At 37.9% G+C, this 7,111-nt stretch overlaps 1 pseudogene; it reads left to right on the forward strand.

The window, feature by feature from the left end:
- Positions 1-5,681: 5,681 nt before the first annotated feature.
- On the forward strand, positions 5,682-5,780 carry LOC123463758 (annotated as a pseudogene).
- The last annotated feature ends 1,331 nt before the right edge of the window (positions 5,781-7,111 follow it).

Raw genomic sequence — 7,111 nt, forward strand, 5'->3', positions numbered from 1 at the left:
GTCCCACTCAGCCTTCTTGAATACTCTCATAGCAGGCAAACCCAACATCTAGGGTGACTTTTGTAGTTACTCTGAGAGTGTTGAGAGCCACACCTAGCACTTTAGCTCCTACTCTCAAGATATATAACATCAGATTGATTGATATATTTAACAATACTGCAACTAATTAGAAAATCAAAGCATTAAATGAATCCAAGATACAAAAATATGTACATTATGACACAAGAAACACAAAAAAATCAAGACAATATAACTCCACCAAAAAGTATTAATGCATCAGAAATAACCTCCTGTGAGACTGATTTAGAGGAAATTCCTGAGAAAGGTTTCAAAAGAATAATTTTAAATGTGTTCAAAGAAATCAGGGAGGAAATCAAAGGAATAAAAGAGGAAATCAAAGGAATCAAAGAAGACATAGGAAACCAATTTAATGAAATGAGAGGGTCAATACAAGACATAAATAAGGAAATGGAAATAATAAAGAAAAACCTGTCAAAAATACTAGCAACGAAGAGCACAGTCGATGAAATAATAAACTCTAGAAAATCTCACCAGTAGAGTGGATGAAGGAGAGGACAGAATATCTAAACTGGAAGACCAGGTGGCAGATTAATACAGTCCAACATAGAGAAAGATAAACTAATAGGAAAGTATGAATGGGAATTTCAAGATACTCAAGACACTATGAAAAGATCAAACATAAGAAGTCAGGGTATAGAAGAAGGAGAAGAATTTCACTCCAAAGGCATAGTAGGCATTTTCAACAAAATGATAGAAGAAAACTTCCCCCAAATTGGGAAAGAGATGCCAGTGTAGATACAGGAAGCCATTAGGACACCAAAAAGACAAAACCTGGAAAGAACCTCTCCTCGCCATATTATAATTAAACTACCAAAGAATATATATTGAAAGCAATTAGACAGAAAAATCAAGTCACATACAAAGGCAAGCCCATCAGCATCACAGCAGATTACTCAACAGAAACCTTCAAAGCAAGAAGGGCTTGGAATAAGGTATTCCAAGTTCTGAAAGATAACAACTGTCAACCAAAATTACTTTGTCCAGCAAAATTATCCATTCAGATAGATGGAGAAATAAGGACATTAAACAACAAAAGCAGGCTAAAGGAATATTTGAAGCCAAAAACAGCTCTAAGCCGGGTGTGGTGGCACACACCTTTAATCCCAGCACTCGGGAGGCAGAGGTAGGAGGATTGCCATGAGTTCAAGGCCACCCTGAGATGACAGAGTTAATTCCAGGTCTTGAAAGAATCCTCCATGATGAAGAGAGAGAAAAGCAAACCATATTCAAATACTAGTTAATACAAGAAGGCAATGGTAAAACCAGAAGAACTACAAAACAAGAAAAATGGCAAAAATAAATACACACCTTTCAATGATAACTCTTAATATCTATGGCCTCAATGCCCCAACCAAAAGACATAAGTTTGCAGACTGGGGTAAACAGGAGGATCCTTCAATTTGTTGCCTCTAAGAAACCCACCTTTCTACAAAGGATGCACACTATCTTAGGGTGAAAGGTTGGAAAACAGTGTTTCAAGCAAAGGGGCCTAGAAAACAAGCAGGGGTTGCTATCCTAATATCTGACAAGGTCAGTCCAACATTAGTTCAGAAAAATAAGGAAGGTCACTTTATATTGATTAAAGGCACACTCCAACAAGAGGACGTTACAATCCTAAACATATATGCACCAAATACAAGGGCTCCTAACTTTATGAAACAAACGCTATTAGAACTAAGGTCATAGATAACACCAAACACAGTTGTAGTGGGTGATTTCAACACCCCACTCTCATCACTTGACAGATTATCACAGCAATAAATAGAGAGCTGGGTGTAGTGGCACACACCTTTAATCTCAGCACTCAGGAGGCAAAGGTGGGAGGATCACCATGAGTTCAAGGCTACCATGAGACTACATAGTGAATTCCAGGTCATCCTGGGCTAAAGTGAGACCCTACCTCAAAAAAATCAAAAAACCAAATAAATAAATAAATAAATAAATAGAGATGCGTTGGGATTAAATGAGGTCATAGAACAAATGGACCTAACAGATATCTACAGGACATTTCATCCAAATGCTGCAGAATACACATTCTCTAAAATAGACCATATAGTGCTGGGGGGATGGCTTAGTGGTTAAGCACTTGCCTGTGAAGCCTAAGGACCCTGGTTCGAGGCTCGATTCCCCAGGACCCACGTTAGCCAGATGCACAAGGGGGCACACATATCTGGAGTTTGTTTGCAGTGGCTGGAAGCCCTGGTGTGCCCATTCGCTCTCTCTATCTACCTCTCTTTCTCTCTCTCTGTCACGCTCAAATAAATAAATTAAAATGAACAAAAAATATTTTTAAAAATAAATAAAATAAAATATTAGGACACAAAACAAATCTTACAAATACAGGAAAAGTGAAATATTTCCTTGATCACAATGGGATCAAACTACAAATCAACAGCAAGAAAAGCTGTACAGGGCTGTAGAGATGGCTTAGTGGTTAAGGCACTTTCCTACAAAGCCAAAGGACCTCAGTTCAATTCCCTAGGACCCATATAAGCTAGATGCACTAGGAAGCGCATGCGTCTGGAGTTCATTTGCTGTGGCTGGAAGCCCTGGCGTGCCCATTCTCTCTTTCTCTCTTTCTCTCTTTCTCTTTCTCCCTCTCTCTCTCAAGTAAATAAATAAATATTTAGAAAAAAAATTTTTTTTTAATATTTTATTTTTTTATTTGAGAGCGACAGAAACAGAGAGAAAGCTAGATAGAGGGAGAGAGAGAGAGAATGGGCGCGCCAGGGCTTCCAGCCTCTGCAAATGAACTCCAGACGCGTGCGCCCCCTTGTGCATCTGGCTAACGTGGGACCTGGGGAACCGAGCCTCAAACAGGGGTCCTTAGGCTTCACAGGCGAGTGCTTAACCGCTAAGCCATCTCTCCAGCCCTAGAAAAAAAATTTTTAAAGAAAGAAAAGCTATAGAGCATACACAAAATCATGGAAACTAAACAATACACTACTAAATGATGAATGAGTCAATGACGAAATCAAGAAGGAAATCAAAAAATTCATAGACTCAAACAATAATGAGAACACAACATACCAAACTCTCTGGGACACAATGAAGGCAGTTCTAAGAGGTAAATTTATAGCTTTAAGTGCCTATATTAAGAAATTAGAAAGGTCGCAAGTAAACGACCTAATGCTTCACCTTAAAGCCTTGGAAAAAGAAGAACAAGGCAAACCAAAAATCAGTAGACAGGAAGAAATAATAAAGATTAGGGCAGAAATTAATGAAATAAAAACAAAAAAAAAATCCAAAGAATTAATGAAAAAAAGAGTTTGTTCTTTGAAAGGATAAACAAGATTGATAAAAACTTAGCAATCCTGACCAAAAGAAAGAGAAAGGGACACAAATTAATAAAATTGGAGATGAAAAAGGAAACATCACAACAGATTTCAGAGAAATTCAAAAAATCAAAGGGACATACTATAAAAGCATTTATTCCACAAAGTATGAAAATCTGAAAGAAATGGATGATTTCCTTGATTTATATGACCTACCTAAATTAAACCAAAATGAGATAAATCACTTAAATAGACCTATAACAACCATAGAGATCCGAACAGTTATCAATAATCTGCCAACTAAAAAAAGCCCAGGCCCAGATGGATTCACTGATGAATTTTACCAGAACTTCAAGGAAGAGCTAACACTAATTCTTCTTAAGCTTTTCCAGGAAATAGAAAAAGAAGGAATTCTACCAATTCCTTCTATGAAGCCAGCATCACCTTGATACCAAAACCAGGGAAAGATAGAATAAAAAAAGAAAATTACAGATCAATCTCCCTCATGAACATAGATGCAAAAATTCTCAACAAAATATTGGCAAACAGAATACAAGAATATATCAGAAAGATCATTCACCCTGACCAAGTAGGATTTATCCCAGAGATGCAGGGATGGTTCAATATACACAAATCTATAAATATAATACATTATATAAATGGATTGAAGGACAAAAATCACATGATCATCTCATTAGACGCAGAGAAAGCATTTGACAAAATCCAACATCCCTTCATGATAAAAGTCCTACAGAGACTGGGAATAGAAGGAACATATCTCAATATAATAAAAGCTATTTATGACAAGCCTACAGCAAACATATTACTAACTAGGGAAAAACTGGAAGCTTTTCCACTAAAATCAGGAACAAGACAAGGGTGTCCACTGTCCCCACTTTTATTTAAAATAGTTCTGGAGGGCTGGAGAGATGGCTTAGCGGTTAAGCGCTTGCCTGTGAAGCCTAAGGACCCCGGTTCAAGGCTCGATTCCCCAGGTCCCACGTTAGCCAGATGCACAAGGGGGCGCACGCGTCTGGAGTTCGTTTGCAGAGGCTGGAAGCCCTGGCGCACCCATTCTCTCTCTCTCCCTCTATCTGCCTTTCTCTCTGTGTCTGTCACTCTCAAATAAATAAATAAATAATTTAAAATAGTTCTGGAAGTCTTAGCCATAGCAATAAGGCAAGAGACATACATAAAAGGGATACAAATTGGAAAGGAACAAATGAAATTATCATTATTTACAGATGACATGATTCTATACATAAAGGACCCTAAAGACTCTACTAGCAAACTGTTAGAGCTGATCAAAACCTACAGCCATGTGGCAGGATACCAAAATAAATACACAGAAATCAGTAGCCTTCATATATGCTAACAACAAACACACAGAGGATGAAATCAGAGAATCACTCCCATTCACAATTGCATCAAAAAAAAAAAGTACCTTGGAATAAACCTAACTAAGGAAGTAAAGAATCTCTACAATGAGAACTTTAAAACACTCAAGCGAGAAATTGCAGAAGACACTAGAAAGTGGAGAAACATCCCCTGTTCCTGGATTGGAAGAATCAATATTGTGAAAATGGCAATCTTACCTAAAGCAATCTACACATTTAATGCAATCCCTATCAAAATTCCAAGGGCATTCTTCATGGAAATAGAAAAAACAACTCAAAAATTCATTTGGAATCACAAAAACACCTTGAATATCTAAAATAATACTGAGCAACAAAAATAAGGCTGGTGGTATCACCATACCTGATTTTAACCTATACTACAGAGCCATAGTAACAAAAACAGCGTGGTACTGGCACAAAAACAGACATGTTGATCAGTGGAACAGAATACAGGACCCAGATGTAAGTCCAGGTAGCTATAGCCACCTGATATTCTATAAAAATGCCAAAAATACTCATTGGAGAAAAGACAGCCTCTTCAGCAAGTGGTGTTGGGAAAACTGGATATATATCTGCAGAAGGATGAAAATAGATTCTTCTCTCTCTCCATGCACAAGAATTCAGTGCAAATGGATTAAAGACCTTAACATCAGACCAGAAACTCTGAAACTGCTAGAGGAAAAAGTAGGGGAAACCCTTCAACATATTTGTCTTGGCAAAGACTTTCTGAATACAACCCCAATTGCTCAGGCAATAAAACCACAGATTAATCACTGGGACCTCATGAAATTACAAAGATTTTGCACTGCAAAGGACACAGTGAATAAAGCAAAGAGGCAACCTACAGAATGGGAAAAAATCTTCACCATCTGATAGAGGATTAATACCTAGGATATACAAAGAACTCAAAAAGTTAAATAATAAGGATGTGCTTGCTTCGGCAGCACATATACTAAAATTGGAACGATACAGAGCATGGCCCCTGCGCAAGGATAACACGCAAATTCGTGAAGTGTTCCATATTTTTAAATAAATAAATAATTTTTTTAAAAAGTTAAATAATAAGGAATCAAATAAGCCAATCAAAAAATGGGCTATGCAGCTAAATAGAGCATTGTCAGAGGAAGAAATACGAATGGCATATAAGCATCTAAAAAAATGTTCTACATCACTAGTCATCAGGGAAATGCAGATTAAAACTACATTGAGATTCCATCTCACTCCTGTCAGATTGGCCACCATCATGAAAACAAATGATCATAAATGTTGGCGGGGATGTGGAAAAAGAGGAACCCTTCTACACTGCTGGTGGGAATGCAATCTGGTTCAGGCATTGTGGAAATCAGTGTGGAGGTTCCTAAAACAGCTAAAGATTGATCTACCATATGACCCAGCTATAGCACTCCTAGGCATATATCCTAAGGACTCATCTCATTTTCTTAGAAGTATGTGCTCAACCATGTTTATTGCTGCTCAATTTATAATAGCTGGGAAATGGAACCAGCCTAGATGTCCCCAACTGATGACTGGATAATGAAAATGTGGCACATTCATACAATGGAGTTCTACTTAGCAGTAAAGAAAAATGAAGTCATGAAATTTTCAGAAAAATGGATGGATCTGGAAAGGATTATACTAAGTGAGATAACCCAGGCCCAGAAAGCCAAGCGCCACATGTTCTCCCTCATATGTGGATCCTAGGTACTGATGATGGGGCTTCTGCATGAGAAGGAAAATACATAGTATCAGAGGCCAGTAAGTTAAAAAGGAGAGATAAAGGGAAGAGAACGGAAGGGAGGAGGGTCCTTAATAGGTTGGTATTGTATATATGTAAGTAGAATGATTGAGATGGGGAGGTAATATGATGGTGAATGGAATTTCAAAGTGTAAAGTGCGGAGGGGGTAGGGTATTACCATGGGATATTTTTTATGATCATGGAAAATGTTAATAAAAATTGTGAAAAGATAAAAAATAAAATAGAATTAAATTTTTAAAAATTAGAAGATGCAAGGACCCCCTATTATAAGGGATTGGCCATCCTTGGGACTTACACCTCCTCTGAGGATAATGCGGCCTGCTGCTGGCATCTCCTGGGCATTAGGAGGTTAACTTTGGAACTGGTTAAAGGGAATGGACTCTGCATTATAGGGGGACATAAACCTATTCCCCATACTCATATCCACCTATGCCACATCACCCAAAAAGCCCCAAATCAGATGTACCTTATCCCTCCAGATGATGCCTCGTGGGCCTGCTCTACTGGCTTGACTTCTTATATTCATACTCTCAACCACACTGATGGATTCTGTGTGCTGGTCCAGCTAACTCCTAAGATCCTTTATTATTCAGGTGAAGAC

This window comes from Jaculus jaculus, chromosome 9 (assembly GCF_020740685.1).
Source record: "Jaculus jaculus isolate mJacJac1 chromosome 9, mJacJac1.mat.Y.cur, whole genome shotgun sequence".
Classification (NCBI taxonomy): domain Eukaryota; kingdom Metazoa; phylum Chordata; class Mammalia; order Rodentia; family Dipodidae; genus Jaculus; species Jaculus jaculus.